The sequence below is a fragment of the Lygodium microphyllum genome, chromosome 14 (assembly GCF_053477565.2).
Source record: "Lygodium microphyllum isolate KBCC chromosome 14, Lygodium_microphyllum_v1.1.10, whole genome shotgun sequence".
Lineage (NCBI taxonomy): Eukaryota > Viridiplantae > Streptophyta > Polypodiopsida > Schizaeales > Lygodiaceae > Lygodium > Lygodium microphyllum.
In genome coordinates, this window is record NC_141148.1 from 123642845 (window position 1) to 123659071 (window position 16227).

At 41.9% G+C, this 16227-nt stretch overlaps 1 long non-coding RNA gene across 2 annotated transcripts in view; it reads right to left on the reverse strand.

Moving 5' to 3' along the window:
- Positions 1-14342, reverse strand: part of LOC148026064 (uncharacterized) — a 47418-nt gene extending 33076 nt beyond the window's left edge. The window contains exons 1-3 of one of the 2 annotated variants that reach the window (XR_015693030.1): positions 13958-14342; positions 13741-13855; positions 13522-13620 (exon numbers count right to left, since the gene is read on the reverse strand). This is a non-coding gene — a long non-coding RNA (uncharacterized LOC148026064). Of the gene's footprint in view, positions 1-13324; positions 13621-13740; positions 13856-13957 lie in introns of those variants that run through there. The other variant, XR_015693029.1, reaches the window with a different exon arrangement.
- Positions 14343-16227: the final 1885 nt, after the last annotated feature.

The following is a 16227-nucleotide window of genomic DNA, read 5'->3' on the forward strand; positions in this document are numbered from 1 at the left end:
CTTGTGAATCAATCACAAGACTAAATGATTTCGTACTTGCTGCGCAAGTCCTGCGATGGAGTAATCTGTTTAGATCCTTTAAGCTGATGTATGTCAGGCCTAGGGTTTCTTTTTTATTATTATTAAGAACCTTAGGGATAAACTCTAGTTCCTTATTTTTACGAATTTATTGTCCCTATAGTAAGAAAATTAGTCAAGTGCTTAGGGTATGAATGTTTCTACGTTTAGATTGGTTTAGTTATCTTTTGGAAGGTAATATTAATCGTCTCGTCACGGTTTTGCTATCCTTGTGACAATTTACTTTCCAGTCAATACAGTTTAATTTTAACTTCCGTTTTCCTTACAAATGAACTCATGCCAAATAACAACATTTGCCTTGCTAAGATGGGCAATTTGCAAAGATAACTTCCTAGTAATTTGAGCATCGAAAGAAACCTTTCATGAATTTAACCATTTACAATGATTCATTGCGAAAGGAATAAGACTAATGGTGCAAGATATAATCTCTACACCTTTAGGAATTAACTAAAATATACTACTATAGTAAATGGATAATCTTGCTCGTAATTTATAATGCTTGACGCAACTCGAAGGAAACTAAATTCTATTCATTATCATTCATTCAAATAAGCTAAACTTCTTTATTACTAATAGTTCGGACAAATATATCCTATCCCTAACAATTTCTCTTTGCATGATCAACTTAAAACCGAATTAAAGCCAAGAAGAAAAACCTGGTTTTGGGGTGAGATATCCACATGAGTACCGAGAGATGACCCTCCCGCAGCTATGCCTTGGACTTTCTTAGGAGGCATCGCAATTGTAGTCCTTCAGACGTAGAAGAAGCTTTACAACTTCTCCTTAGAATTCCACCGTCGCTCCCTTGCACCATTCGTCAAAGTAGTTTTTGGAAGGCTCCCCCCTTGAATTCGGGAATTCGAAAGGGTGTTTTAGAATCTTTTACAACTAAGACTAATTGAAGCCATGGGGAAGGCTTAATGGCCTTTGTAAGCTTGCGCGAACGGGAATAAAAAGGTGTGGAAAAGACACAAGGTGTGGAAGCAAACTCCAAGGAAATATAGTAACCGCAAGGATTATAAGTGAGGTCGAAAGACCTTGGGTTAACTTGGAGGGAAGGGGTTTCAATATGCCATAAGGGAAGGGCTAGGGAAGGATCTTACACGGAGGTGTTGTAGGCTTAAGGGATAAGAGGCGTGATAAGACACGGGGGAAAAAAGTAATAAGACCCTTAAGGTCTTCGTGCTTTTAGGGCGAGTGACTTCAAAGTGAAGGTAAGGGGTTTTTAGTACGAGGGTGAAATGGGGCTTAAAGGTTTTTAAAACCCGGGGGGAAAAGGGGCTTAGGGTGATTAAAATCGGGGGGAAAAGGGGCTTAGGGGGATTAAAATCGGGGGGGAAGGCTTAATAAATCCACAGGAAGGGGGGCTTAGTTCCTCCCCCTAGAAGCTTCCAAGAAGCTTCTTGGAAGCTTAAACTGAATGTAATGATTGGCCTATCATCACACGAAACATTGTATTCAAAAAGACTATGCCCATGTAAATACAAATAAAGACTTCTTTTTATCAATATCTGGCTGTGCATAAGAGTTGTTAAAAAGTTAAGTAGCTACATTGCTTACGAGATAGCTGAACTAAAAATGAAAGATAAGCTAACGTCGATTATCATATAATATCGTTAAGAAAACTTTTATCCAGGCACAACCCCAGGTACAGGTTCCAAATTTGCCTCCTACATCAAGTACTGCTGTGACCCAGGAGAAGAAGTTCCTCCTCAAGCAGATAAAGCCATCCGAGTTTGACGGGAGAGGCAGATTTGTCCAGGCTGATGCTGAAATTTGGATTGAATCCATGGAGGATTACTTTGAAGCAGCTGGTACTGCACCTACCAATCAGGCCATGCTCACCAAGTTAAAGCTCACCGGCGAAGCCAGACTTTGGTGGAAGCAATGGTGCAGGGATCAAGGGACTTCAAGGGGTCCGTTACCTGGGAGAAGTTGAAGAAAGCCGTGCAGGGAAGATATTTGCCACCTGCATATCGTACGCAGAAAATGAATGAGTTCTACGAGCTAAAACAGCTAGGACTCACTCTTGACGCATAGTACTCTAAATTCGTTTCACTTTAAAGTATGCGCCACAAATGGACATGACGCAGCAGGTGTCCAAATTTTGTGCGAGCTTAAATCCACTTATAAATACCCGTCTCGAATCTATGCGTCCATCAGATCTTCAGGATGCACTCATTCGAGCGGCGCCTATAATTCAGGAGGTGCAAGCTAGACCAAGGGGTAACAAAACTTGGTCCTATAGTGACCCGAACAGAAGAGCATTCAGACCTCAAATGAAGAGGGTTCAGGGTCATAATCAGGGACAAAGGAAGAAAGCAAGGACAAATAGCATCAACAACTTTGTTCCTACTCAAAGTAATGGCCGAAACCTTCGTTGTTTCCACTGCAACGAACCCGGTCACTTCAAGAGGCAATGTCCCAAGCTCAGCGGAGGACATCGTCAAATGCCTTTCCAAGGTGCACACCGCGGTCAAGGAGCTATTTCCCGTGGAAGAGGAAGAACCGTTTGCATTGCCAATAGGCAAAGATGCGAAGAAGAAGAAGAGGAAGATCCGACTATGGAAGTTGAATTCAAAAAAGCGACAGTCCATGCCGCTTTACACAAAAAAGGGCCGAATCGCCAGTTTTTGGTGATTCAGACACCGTCGGACTATCAAGGTAAAGATTTAAAAACCTTGATTCATTGTGGCAGTACACATTCCTTTATCTCACCAACATGTGCAAAAAGATTAGGAATAGCCACAGTAGAAGCACCTACCCTGCTTGTGGAATTGGCAAACAGTCGTGAGGTAACTTGTACCAGGCAAACTACTAAGGTGGAATTATTTCTGGGAGGAAAGAAGACTTCAGTCAAATTCAGAGTCATGAATTTAGGTATCCATGAGTGTCTACTCGGGATGGATTGGCTTAAGCCCTTGGCTTAAGCCCAACAACACCCACATCCACTGTGGAAAGGGTCAAGTTTCCTTTCGAAACTTCGAAAGGGAATTTGTCACAACTCAAGGTGAGGCAGGAGTGCCAAGAATCCAATTAGCCAAAGTATCTTGGATCATAAAAGGAGTCAGAAAAGGATTACCCGTTTACCTAATCAAACTCAACAAGTTAGATCAAAAGCAAGAATCTCATGAAGGACCTTCTTGGCTAAAGAAATACGCTGACGTATTCCCTGAGGAATTGATTGAACTTCCGCCTCAAAGAGAAGTAGATCATGAGATTAGGCTAGTACCTGGAGCTGCACCAATTGCAAAGAGACCTTATAGAATGTCCATACCGGAAGTAATTGAGTTGAAGGAACAACTCAAGCAACTGTTAGAACAGGGTTCCTCACCGTGGGGAGCTCCAGTACTATTCCAGAAAAAGAAAGATGGGACACTTCGACTATGTATTGATTACCGGGGGTTGAATCAATCAACACTCAAGAACAAGTATCCTATTCCTAGAATAGATGAGCTTCTTGATCGTCTTCAAGGTGCAAAGATCTTCTCCAAGATTGATCTTAGGTCAGGTTATTATCAGATAAGGATCAAGGAAGAAGATATTCCAAAGACGGCCTTCAATACAAGATATGGGCACTTTGAGTTCCTGGTTATGTCATTTGGGCTTACAAATGCACCTGCCACCTTCAATAGATTAATGCAAGATATCTTTAGACCATATCTTGATGATTTCGTGCTTGTCTTCTTCGATGACACTTTAGTCTATTCTAGACAGGAAGAAGATCATGAACCTCAACTTCGGATTGTCCTTGAGACAATGAGGTCTCATAAGCTGTATGCAAAAATGAAGAAGTGTGCATTCTTCAAGCGTTAGATTGAATATCTGGGATTCATAGTATCATCAGAAGGAATATCAGTAGACCCAGCCAAGGTCAAAGATGTGCTTGAATGGCCAATAGCAGTATTCGTCAAAGAGATACGTAGCTTTCTTGGATTGACAGGATGGTATAGGGTCTTCATCAAAAACTATGCTTTGATTGCAACACCTCTTACAGACTTACTAAAGAAGCAGACTTCCATTACATGGTCAACTTCCGAACAAAATAGCTTCGACAAATTGAAGCAAAGTTTGGTATCAGCACCCATTCTAAAACTTCCTAACCTCAATAAGGAATTCGAGGTAGTAACTGATGCTAGCATTCTTGCCTTGGGGTGTGTACTTATGCAGGAAGGTCATCCAGTAGCATACTCTTCAAGAAAATTGAAGAGTCATGAAAAGAATTATGCCACGCATGATCTGAAATTACTAGCTGTCATCCATGCTCTAAAGCTTTGGAGACACTACCTGTTGGGTAACAAGTTTACTCTAGTAACCGATCATAAGAGTCTCAAATGGATTTTTACCCAGAACGAGCTCAACATGAGACAACGTCGGTGGATTGAAGTATTGGAGGAATATGATTTTGAAATCAAGTATTGACCAGGAAAGGAGAATGTAGTTGCCGATGCACTCACTCACAAGGCATTCCTAAATTCCCTAATCTTGCAGAATCCATCAACGGCCAGATCTCTGGCTACAAAGGTATCTATGCCAAACAACCCTATACTTGAACTAGCTAGAGAGGAAGCATGCCATGATTTGGCCTACCAAACAATGATAAAGGAAATATCTACCAAGGAGCAGAATCAGAAGTTGCAAGCTAAGTATCAGGAATTTTCCATTGATATTGGACTTGTCTACTACAGAACAAGGCTGTGTATACCAACAAGCCAGTCACTTAAGCAGAAGATATTATGGGAAGCTCACAATTCTCCTTTCGCAGGACATCCAGGCTATGCTAAGACTCTTAATGCAGTTAGGAAGAGCTATCATTGGGAGAGGCTTAAAGGTGACGTTCTCAAGTATGTCACTGAGTGTTTGTCTTGCCAACATATCAAAGCCGAACATGTCATGATGCCAGGGAAACTACAACCGCTTGACATTCCCCAAATGAAATGGGAATTCATCAGTATGGATTTTGTTGTGGGCCTACCCCAAGTCCAAGGAGGATACAATTCCATTATGGTTGTGGTTGACATGCTTACCAAGGTTGCACACCTGATTCCAGTAAATACACGTTATAAAGCCTCCGAGATTGCAAGATTGTTTATCAAGGAGATATTCAAGCTACATGGGTTACCTAGAAGAATCATTAGTGATCGAGATTCTCTCTTCACATCACACTTCTGGAGAGCTATCTTTGAAGCTATTGGGACTCAACTCTGTTTTAGCACCGCCTACCATCCCCAAACGGATGGCCAAACAGAGCGAGTAAATCAAGTCATCGAGGATATGCTTAGGGCATACTGCTGTCGAGAGCCTAAGAGGTGGATTCAATACTTGCCTTTGGTTGAATTTGCCTACAATGCTTCTTACCAACAAAGCATTCAGATGACCCCTTTCCAGGCATTGTATGGTCATGATTGTCGAAGTCCCCTAAACTTTTCTGATCCAACCCTAAGAGTTGAAGCTTCAAGACAGATGTTGGAAGACATGGATGATCAAATAAAGTCAATAAGACAAGACATACAAGCGGCCAAGGATAGACAAAAGGCATACACAGATTTGAAACGTCAAGAAAGAGTCTTCGAAGAAGGAGACATGGTCTTCATTCGTGTACGCCCTAAAAAGAGTTCTCTATCCCTAGGAGAATGCAAGAAGCTAAGTCCAAGATATTGTGGGCCGTACAAAATCCTCAAATTCCTAGGACCCAATGCTTATAGATTGCAACTCCCAGAGAACCTAAAAGTTCACAATGTATTCCATATCAGCCTATTGAAGAAATATGTACCTAATCCTAACCATGTACTTGACGATCAACAAGTTGTAATGCCTAGTCAAGGAGTCCTTGAACTAAGGCCTGATAGGATCTTAGATGTTAGGGAGAGACAATTAAGATCTAGAAACCTGAGAGAATGCCTCATCCAGTGGAAAGATTATCCCAAAGAGGATGCTACTTGGATAGATGAAAGCTCTCTCAACCATCAATATCCCCAGTTTATCTCGAGATGAGGACATCTTGATTCCTCCAAGGGGGAGAGAATGTAATATTCCGATTTTTTAAAAGAATCCACGCGTGAACTGCCTCAAATGAAAATGCAAATTGGATAAATGAAAAAAGAAATTTATCCCCCCAGCCGACTGACGAGCTGGAGGGGGATGGAAATAGAAGGAGCAATTAAGCTCCTTGGTGGAGCTTGGAACGAGGGGGGAAAACATGCGTGATGACACGCAGGGGAGGGAAGATCCCCCTCCCCTCCACTATTTAATGAGGGGCCGCAGGATTGTTAGAATATCAAGCTCATTTAGTGTGTGTTGACCGACATGAGCTGGACACAGCTAGTCTAGCCATAGTAGTTAGATACATTAAATAAGTCGGTGCCTTTGGTGTGAATGGTCTTATGACCGTAGGTTGTATCTTTCACTATTGAGTGTGTAGAGTGTGAGAGAGGAAGCTTGTTGCTTCACTCTGTCTGTCATCTATCTGCCTCTTTGAATCTGAACATGGTATCAGAGCCATGAATGGGCTCACTGGTGGAATGCACTCAATAAGAAGACTTGAAGAGTGAACTGAAGAGCTGGAAAAAGAAGAGGACTAACTGCCATTTCCATCAAAGGTCACACTAGAGGTATGTACAGTGAAGCATTGGAGTCTTCTGGCTTGAAGAAGGGTTGTTGCTTGCTGAGAGGTCCTCCAAGGACTGATTGAGCATCAGTGAGTGTATCATTGTCATGGTAATGAGCAAGATGTGCAGCAGCACAGATCTGTCCAGCCAGCGTGTTTGCGCCTGTTTCCAGGCTGAACTCCATGACTGAGATTCAGCACATGGACTGCTTACCAAGGCTCTATTGAGCATTACCAGGAGTGTAGCTTGTCTGGAGATTCACCAAAGCTCTGTTGAGCATCAACAAGTGGGCAAATCTGATCTGAATGTACTCTGAACAGTCTGTGTGGACTGTGCCTATGAACAGGCTGCTCTCATTGGCTGAGATTCAAGGAGTATAATACTTGTCAGGTGGCATAGAGCTTGGATGCATACCAAGGAAGGTTCTTGAAGGGTCTATCCTACTATTGCTCTTGTGGGAGCTCATGTGGGAGCTGTAATAGAGGTGTACAGATCTGAATACACAGGGCCGAACTGTCAGTGAACTTACAGTGACATTGTACACTTGGGAAGCCTGCATATTTGGATGCTCTTTGGCATGTACATTGAACTTGGATGTAGCACTTGATGCTTGGTAGAAGACATGTCATACTTCTTGGGTATTTTTGACATAAGCTTGGAGCTTGAAGTGGCCTGAAAAGTTCCCCCCGGGCCGGGTTGTGCACCCCTTCAGGGTCTTAAGTGGTAAGGGAGAGTCACCTCTCTTTTGTCCTACCACCTCGCCTGCATCAGCCTTTTTCCTCGGCCGGAGTATACATGGCAAACATTTTTAATTAGCAATCAGCATGAGATGCACTGGAAAGGAGACATTGGGCCTTTTCATGAGATGCAAGGAATGGTGAGGGTTGGGTTAGGGGTTACCTTGGCAGTCCAGTGACTCACTGGCTGCTACTTACCCAATTTACAATGGCTAATATTCTTCCAAGATCAAAAGACAAAGTAGGGATTAATGTCAGCCATTACAATGAAATCCTAGGAAGAGGTATGATGCTTGTATGCAATCTTGAATCTCTCCAACAATGGATTACACTTAGCAGCTGGCTAAATTGAGAGATTAAGATCAGAGTGGCATACCTCTTTAATGCTTGTGATGACTGTTGAAGCCCGAATCGTCATGATGCCGCTTGCTCCATTGATGAATTCTGGTTGTTGGTTGGGCATCCGTGGAAGAGTGCTTCAGCCTTCAAGTGCTCTTGCTAATGAAAAAGGTTCCCAAGCTTATCCCCGAGCTTGAGCTTCAAGGACAGGAAGCTTCAAGTGAAGCTTTCATGGCTGCCCGCAAAACTCCCATGCATGCTGAGCTCAATGGCTTCATATGGGCAAGAAGAATCCTTCATGGGCTGAAGGGGTTGTAGGGTTGAGCTCTCTAGGTCAGAGGAAGCTTCAGTTAGGAGAATCGATGGCTGCCCCAAATTGTTCCAATAGTCCAACTGCTATCTACCTTGTGGCTAAATCCCTCGGAGCAAGAGTGTCAAGGAGGAGGAGATCAATGTGGGGATTCAGGGCCTGGAATGGCAAAGGGGAACATGGAAGGAGGGCTGGGGCAGAGGGGGGAGGCAGGAGGAGCACGGAACAGCAGCGCAAATGCACCGCAAATTGCAGGCTGTTCCCTGGGGTCTCTTTTGGCCTGTGACCCTTGTCAAGGGTATTGCCTGTGGTCAAGGGCAAGTTGGGAAGGCTCCTGAGGCTTCAGTCTTGCCCTCTCATGGCTACTCCAGGGAAAAAGATGAGTTCTCTCTGTTGTGTGGCTATGGCAACTTGATTGGGAGGAGAGAGAAAGGGGGCTAGAGCAAAAAGTAACTGGGGTTTTGCCCTCTTCTAACTCCTGGGACACTAAATTTGGCCTGGAACCCTTAAAATTTGCATGAAAAGAAGTAATGACCTGCTATTTTAATCGTTTTACCTCCAGATACACTACAAAAGAAAGGCCCTATAGATGCGCACTGTACACGTGAAAAAGCGTGCGCGTTTATAAGCGTGTGTATCAGCGCGTCTATTCACGCTAGTATAAAAAGCGCGTCTATATATCCGCGCTGATAAACACACTTATAGATGCAAAAATAAACGTACATATTTTTCATTTCTCATAAAGTCCATGAATATGACCAAACCTCTTAACAGCTAGTATTTGTTTGAATAGGGCATGATTGGATGTATATATGACATAATTACACCTGGATCATACGCTAGGACATGATATACATGTATAGGATCATATGGACATGATATACATGTATATACGACATGATATACATGTATAGGGCATATACATGCATAGGACATGATATACATTATCAACTTTACTTCTTTCTGAGTATTACAAATATACATCTAATCATTCAAAGCTAATTGCATATATGTGATTTCATAACCTATATACATCCAATCGTGCCCTATACAAATGTGATTGGATAGGGCATGATGATTGGATGTATATATAGATCAAAGGTTGACTTGTGCATTTGCAATATATATATATATATAGAGAGAGAGAGAGAGAGAGAGAGAGAGAACTGATCAATACACTCACATGTCTCATTTGTTGTGCACTTAAGCTAGCCATGCATGCCAATTCATAGCATGAGTAGATTGATGTAAATCAGTTGGCTTGTGCATGTGCAAGCTATTCCAATCATGTCAAGGTGCACTTATAGCTCACATATAATTTTAGATAAGGTGGACCACATGTAGCCAATGTGCACATGTCCTCTTTTCATCATCTTTAGCCAGTGTGTCCACTTGTTGGTGACTAATACCAACAAGCCAACTACAAATCTCTTATCTATGAAATGTATAAGTAAATTAACTTGGTTAATTTGATGAGGCCAAGTTTTCCTTCCATGGATAGTGTGGTTGGCTATATTCTACTTCAAGGTTATAGGAACTTGCAGAAGTCAATGGAGCATCCTAAAAATGACGATACTTTAATTACTATATCAAGTCACTTCATGTATATATCTTTGATTGATGGATGGATAATATGCCTTTCTCTATCTCTTTCATGTACACCTTCATTGCATTATCTCTCTCTAGCTAAAAACCATTCGTGCTTTATCCGCCTATTGATACATGCATGCAATTGTAAGTGGGATAGTCTATAAGTCACTATATATGTGCCAATTGACTTGCCAATGTGTTATCTCTTATCCTCAAGCTTTGCTATATATATCACCACATAAGTCAATTGATTCCCTAAATGCATGCATTGATTCCCTAAATTGTTCCTGTGCGTCTATAAGCGCATGTAATAGGAATTATCTGCACATATACACGCGCTTACAGACGTGCCATGCAGGTATAGAAAAATTTAAAAAAAGTTGTGGCTTTCTTTTCAAACTTGTGCTTTCTTGCATTTTTTGCGCGTTTTCTGCAGTTCGAGCTTGACATCACTACTCCTGTCTATCTATCACTTCATGAAGACAATGAGGCAAGGAAATAAGAGTAAAAAGAGGACAGGAGGAAAGAAGAGCCAAAGAGTAAAGAACAAGGGCCAAACAGCAAGGAAGAGAAGAAGATTCAAGCAACTTACCAAGGGAAGGGAGAAGGAGGACAAGGAGCTTGCAACCTAGCCGCCACCCGTTGGAACAAGCAAAGAAGGTGAGTTCTTCTTCTCTCTCTCAATCTTGTTTGCTTTCTCTGTTTGTTTGTTTCTCTCTTCTCTCTCTTCACATGCTGGATCTTGTCATCTTTGGAGTTTTTTTGCACGTTTTTTAAGCAAGTTTGAAAAGAAATGGTCCGACTGTGTGCGTCTGTCAGCGCGTCGAGATGACAGTGTAGACACAGAAATAGACACGGTGACAGACACCCACAGAGATGTGCTTACAGATGCCCACAGAGACGCAGATATAGACGCGCACAGAGACGCAGGTATAGACGCTGCATGTAATATGTTTTATCTGCACAGGGTAATATGATTTTTATTGTGTAGATATGGAATTCTAGATCCTCCAGCACCCCATTCAACAGGGAGCAATTCATGGGGGAGATGACCAATTATCTTGGTCGCCCTCCCACTGCAGAGGAGGTTTTCAGTGTGATGTCTGGGACACCTATCACATCTTTGCCTTCACAGGGATTAGCTGAGGTACATGGATCGATCGAAGCATGTGCATCTGCAGAAGCAGATGTATCGAGTGAGGTAGAGAGTAGTGCACATCGAGAGAGGAGGGAGAGTGGTGCGGGAGGACGAGGAGGTCGAGGGCTTTGTGGGGGTTGCCTAGGTGGTGGCTCTTGATCAGCCTCACTGGAAAATGAGAGAGGTGAGCCTCCACAAATGTATTACTCTATCACTGATGTTGGTGGTATCTTGCATGACTTTGAGGGAAGGGAAGTGATAGCCTACTTAAGGAGTGTCGTGTATGCCACATACAAAGATTGCATGATTCCCTTCAAGCACCAAAAAAATGGTTTGTGGCAAGAGGTGCTGCGGGCAGTGCATAAAAGGTACCCTAATCCTGAGAATTCACGATTCTCAGATGATTGGGGACGGTCAAAGGTGAAAGACACGCTTCATAACAAGAGGTCTCACATTATGACGCGCACCAAGGAGTCATTACGGAGACAAGAGCAGGGGCGCCCTGGATATGGCTAACCACCCAATTGCCACTGCAAGAAGTGGAAAGAGGCCAAGAAGAGAGCAGCGAAGAAAATGACAAGTCGCCAGCGTGCAAAGGCGCGACGTATCCAGATGGCAACCATGGGATCGTCGCATTATGGATCGGGTGGCAGGGAGTCATGGGAGGCTGAGTTTGTAAGTATTATTTGATTTCTTTTTTTAAATTAAATTTTGTAATTTGTTTCAATTCATTATGTAGTGTGTTTTAATACGTTGTATGTTCAAATTGTTTTGTAGTATCATATCGTTGGTAGGATGCCTACTCCTAGAGAGGTAGGCTACCATCGAGGTCATAACCGGACATCCACTTGGTAGCATTTCTACGAGGAGGGACTCATTACGAAGGAGCAATATAATCGCACCATGAGGATTCCACCACCAGAAGAGGTATGTTTTATTTTTTACATGAAAAGTATAGATAACTCTAATTTATTGTTTGTAATGGTATTTATATACCTTAATCCTTTGTGTAGGCGAACCCTGATGCAGTTGAGGATAGCGAAGAGGGGACTAGCAGTAGCGGTGGCAGCAACGGCAACGGCACAGGCAGCGGTGGTGGTAGCGATGATGATGCCTCTTCTAAGGAGATATAGAGGAGCCCTATGCATGCATGCCTCCCCTTGGCTTATAATTTTCATTTTTGATATGTATTACTTTTAGCTAGTGCTTGCAACCATGATGTCACAAGCACTAGAACTCATAATGTAAAAACATTTCATCTATATATATGAAATTTCGTATTCTACATACATTGTTTTGTTTTCAGATCCAATCTTCGAAATAACCTTTCTCTGTTTTCCCTAAGCATACAATTTGATGTTGATGGGGGGAAAAAAACCAGAGAGCATGTGCTCTCTGGTTTTTTTTTCATACCTCTGTTTTGTGCGTCTATCAGCACGTCTAAATTGCAGGATAAATATGCGTCTATTCTCGTCAAAAACTTGCAGAGTAAACGCGGTTTTAGACGCGTAGATACACGCGTGTATAGATGCACAATATGAATATGTCCACTCTTTTATAAATATGATTATATATTTACGTAGTGCGTCAATACGCGCGTCTATATGCGCATCTAAGTGGGCGTGTAACTCTGACTATAAGCGCGCTTTTAGACGCGATACGGTAGACGCAGAAATAGACGCGGTAATAAACGCGCCTGACATTTTTTTTCACAATTCAAATATTGCGTCTACAAGCACGTCTATGGAGCCTTTTTGTTGTAGTGATATGTCTGAGTCTCCAGCCATAGCTCCTACTTGCTCCAAAAAGCTGGAGTTAACTGCACTCCTTCTTGTTGTACTTGTACCTGTAAGCTGAGTGACTAGGGTTTTGGGATTTGAAAAGGGAGAAAGGGGAAAGAGGAAAAGGACCAAAGCCTGAAGCTCTAATACCACTTGTAATGAAAGAAGCTGAGGGGAGAGAGAAAGAGAGCTGAGGAGAGAGAAAGAGAACAAGAAGAAGAAGGAAGAAGACTAGAAGAGGAGAGAGAAAGAGAGGAAAGAGGAGAGAAAGGAGAAGGAAGCCATGGGAGCTGGAGATGAAGGTGAAGAGTGTGATCTTGATAATAACTGGTTGCCCTAATTTGGGGCTCTTACACCTTAAATACCCCGGTGAGTGTGACGGGGTGTTTAAACCCTAGTCGGTGTGTATCCCACTTGTTACATCATGTGCATTAATTCAAGGCCTAATTTAAAAATCCCTTATTTGTAAATTTATTGTGATTAAATCATACCCTTTGTCTATTCAATTGATAAATATCCCCATTCGATCATACCCTTCTGATTGTAGAAAAGCTCGAACGAGCAATTTTAAAATCTCTTCTATTGCATCCACGCTATAGACTTGTATAGTCATGAGTGATCCCATTGAGGGTTAGTCTTAGATTCATTATAAATGTACTTCTGCAATAAATACTACTGGATGCATATGTATGTAGGAACTAAAAAAGCCAAATAGCTACATTTATAGTGCATCTATCATAGCATCTATATTTGCTCTACAAGGGTGGCTACAATACAGTCATGACACGTGTATAGATGTGCTCATTCTTGAAATGTGCAATCGTGACAGTGAAGGAGGTGCAAGGACAAGTGCGGAGACAGTCCATAAGTAAAGCGTAATGCAGGAACACAGAAATATATAACGAGAAATGCGAGGGACCATAAGTATCTAAGTGATTACTATATTTTCGAGGTCTTCTGCAGCATGCACTCAAAATCATCGGAAAGTCTCGGCATCCATAAACTTTTACGTGCCGTTTTCCTTGTATTGCTAGATTTCCTTCAGTCATAACGATATATTTGCTTCAGTCATAACGAAATATTGCTTGTGAAGTGAACAAATCATTGCAAGAGAGAGAGAGTGAGAGTCTAAGGACCACTAGTCATATCAACGTCTGACCTTGTTGAGACGACTCAAAATTTGCCAATGCTATTGTAATAGATCAGAGAAGACGGCCACAGACTGGGAGCAGACAGGATCGCTACAGCAGCTGGCTTCGTTGTGGTAATCCGCACTAATCAGTTACTCTCATTAGCAATTGGGTTTGTGCTGATACAATTAAGAAAGAGGACAAATCCCATACACCGACATTCAAATATCAACGAAGAGCACAAACCTGATTGCCTGAGAATCGTGATATATTGCATCCTTGTACAGATAAACCCCCCCGCATTGTGTAGATTGGCATTAATCAGAGACTTTGCGGTCAGAAGCTCCCTCCCAGATGGTCATCATGATCACAGCACGGACCATCATCATCACCGCGCCATGGTTATCAAGGCAAGAGCAAAATATGGTGACCGAGAACTTCTCTTGATGATTTGAGAGCAGCTAGCTGTATAAGTGGGGAGTATCGTTGGCGACGATAAGGATTATGGTTGACTTATGGTGATGACGATGATCGAGCTTACTACAGTTGGTGGTGATCATCTGCTCGAGGCAGCTTCTGAACGCAAAGTCTCCGATCTCTAACTGTAGGTTGAGAGAAATTGGAGGTTGAGAGAAATTGTAGGTCCAGGTTGCATCGATAATACTGCTGCAGAGAATTTTATACACACACACACTCTCTCTCTCTCTCTCTCTCTCTCTGTCTGTCTGTCTGTCTTTCTCTGCCCAAAAAATCAGACTTTGTCGCCGTCTCTCTCTCTCTCTCTCTGTGTTTCTGTCTGTGTCTCTCTGCCCAAAACATCAGAATTTGTTGTCGTCTATCTCGCTGAACGTTTCTTCTCCAGGCTGTCGAGTGGCGAGCCCGAACCCCACACCCCACAGCAAGACTTCGTCATCGCAACGCCAAAGCGACGGGTCAATTGATCCCGGTCTTTAGTGGTCCCATCCCTTTCTCCCCTTTGCACAACAATGAAAATGCTGTTTGCCTTTTTTTCGTTTTGGGGTTTTTGTTTTTTAATTTGTGGCCCCCGGGGCATATATGGGTGACACCAAGAGAAATTGAATGATTTTAGCATTGAAGACAATGAAGTTGATGTATTCTTGGGATGAAAACATGAAGATAAGTTGAAGGAGTGTAATAGTGAACTCATTGGCCCATTGCACACTAGGTCGTCTAACCACACTCAACACAGTTGGTACCATTCTGAAGCTCATGATGCACTTAGTCCATTTCATGTTTTTATGAGCAAATACGATTCACACATAATGATATACTAGCTGGCTAGCCATGCCACTACTGCGCTTCACGTGGTGTGAAAGCTCTCTCTCAAAATAATTACTTTTCAAACATGTTCCCTATATGGAACACTGACATTTGTAGGAGAATATTGTTAATGCTCATAGCATCCAAGTTAGAGTGGGTGGCATTAACTCCTTCGAACATCCAAGTTCAAGTGGGTGCCATTGTCTTTTTACATAGAAAAAACCCCAATAAAAGAGCTCTCTCTCTCTATATATATATATATATATATGTGTGTGTGTGTGTGTGTGTCTCTCTATATATATATATATATATATATATGTGTGTGTGTGTGTGTGTGTGTGTGTGTGTGTGTGTCTCACTCTTTCACATTAGGTTGTCAATTCTCTCACTGAAGATGGCATAATGCATAGTTTTCTCCTTACACATGGCATGGCCCATATCACACATCATGTGAATTTGTAAGCCTTGAGAGTAACTCTAAGAGCCTATGATTGTGGTCCTGACAAGGAGTTCATCTTATATAATATGTGAGATACCACGTGAGTTCAAAGGAAAATGGTATTTTATTTAGTAAAATTTACACAATTATATTTACAAAAGGGATTTTTAAAGAATAATTTGAAAAAAAAAACATGTAAGTTTAGTAAAGTAAAAGGGATCATTTTACAACCTTATAGTATGTAAAGAAAGGGTTTTTCCTTAATACCATTTGAACACATGTTATATTGATGCCATGAGGCATATTTCACGGTGGATTCCGTGAGGTTTTACGGTGGATTCCGTAAACTTTGTTGACCGGGGCTCATACACAAAGTGGATTCTTTGTGTGAGAAGTTGATGGGGACGCCTATCCTTTTCGGGCGCTTCATTAATTTAGTGTGTACATGGGTGATTCCATAGCGGGTGATTCCGCAAAATACATATTAAATTAATAAACGTTTATGAGTTTAGAGTGCGCACTCGTGATAAATTAAGGTTAGGATTGATTTCTAACCAGTTGATTTATTTATGTATTGTTAAGACCACTAGGAGGAGCTATAACAATATTTGCAACATCTTCATTTAAAGATAACTCAAAAAGATTACCATTTCGAGGAGCAACAACTATGGTTTGGCCATCTTTCTCAATGCAACACTTGGTATGGTCAAAACCAACAAAGAGACCAAGATCCACAAGTCTTACAACTCAAAGAAGATTCCTTTGTAGATCTAGGACATGTAAAACTCCATAGATA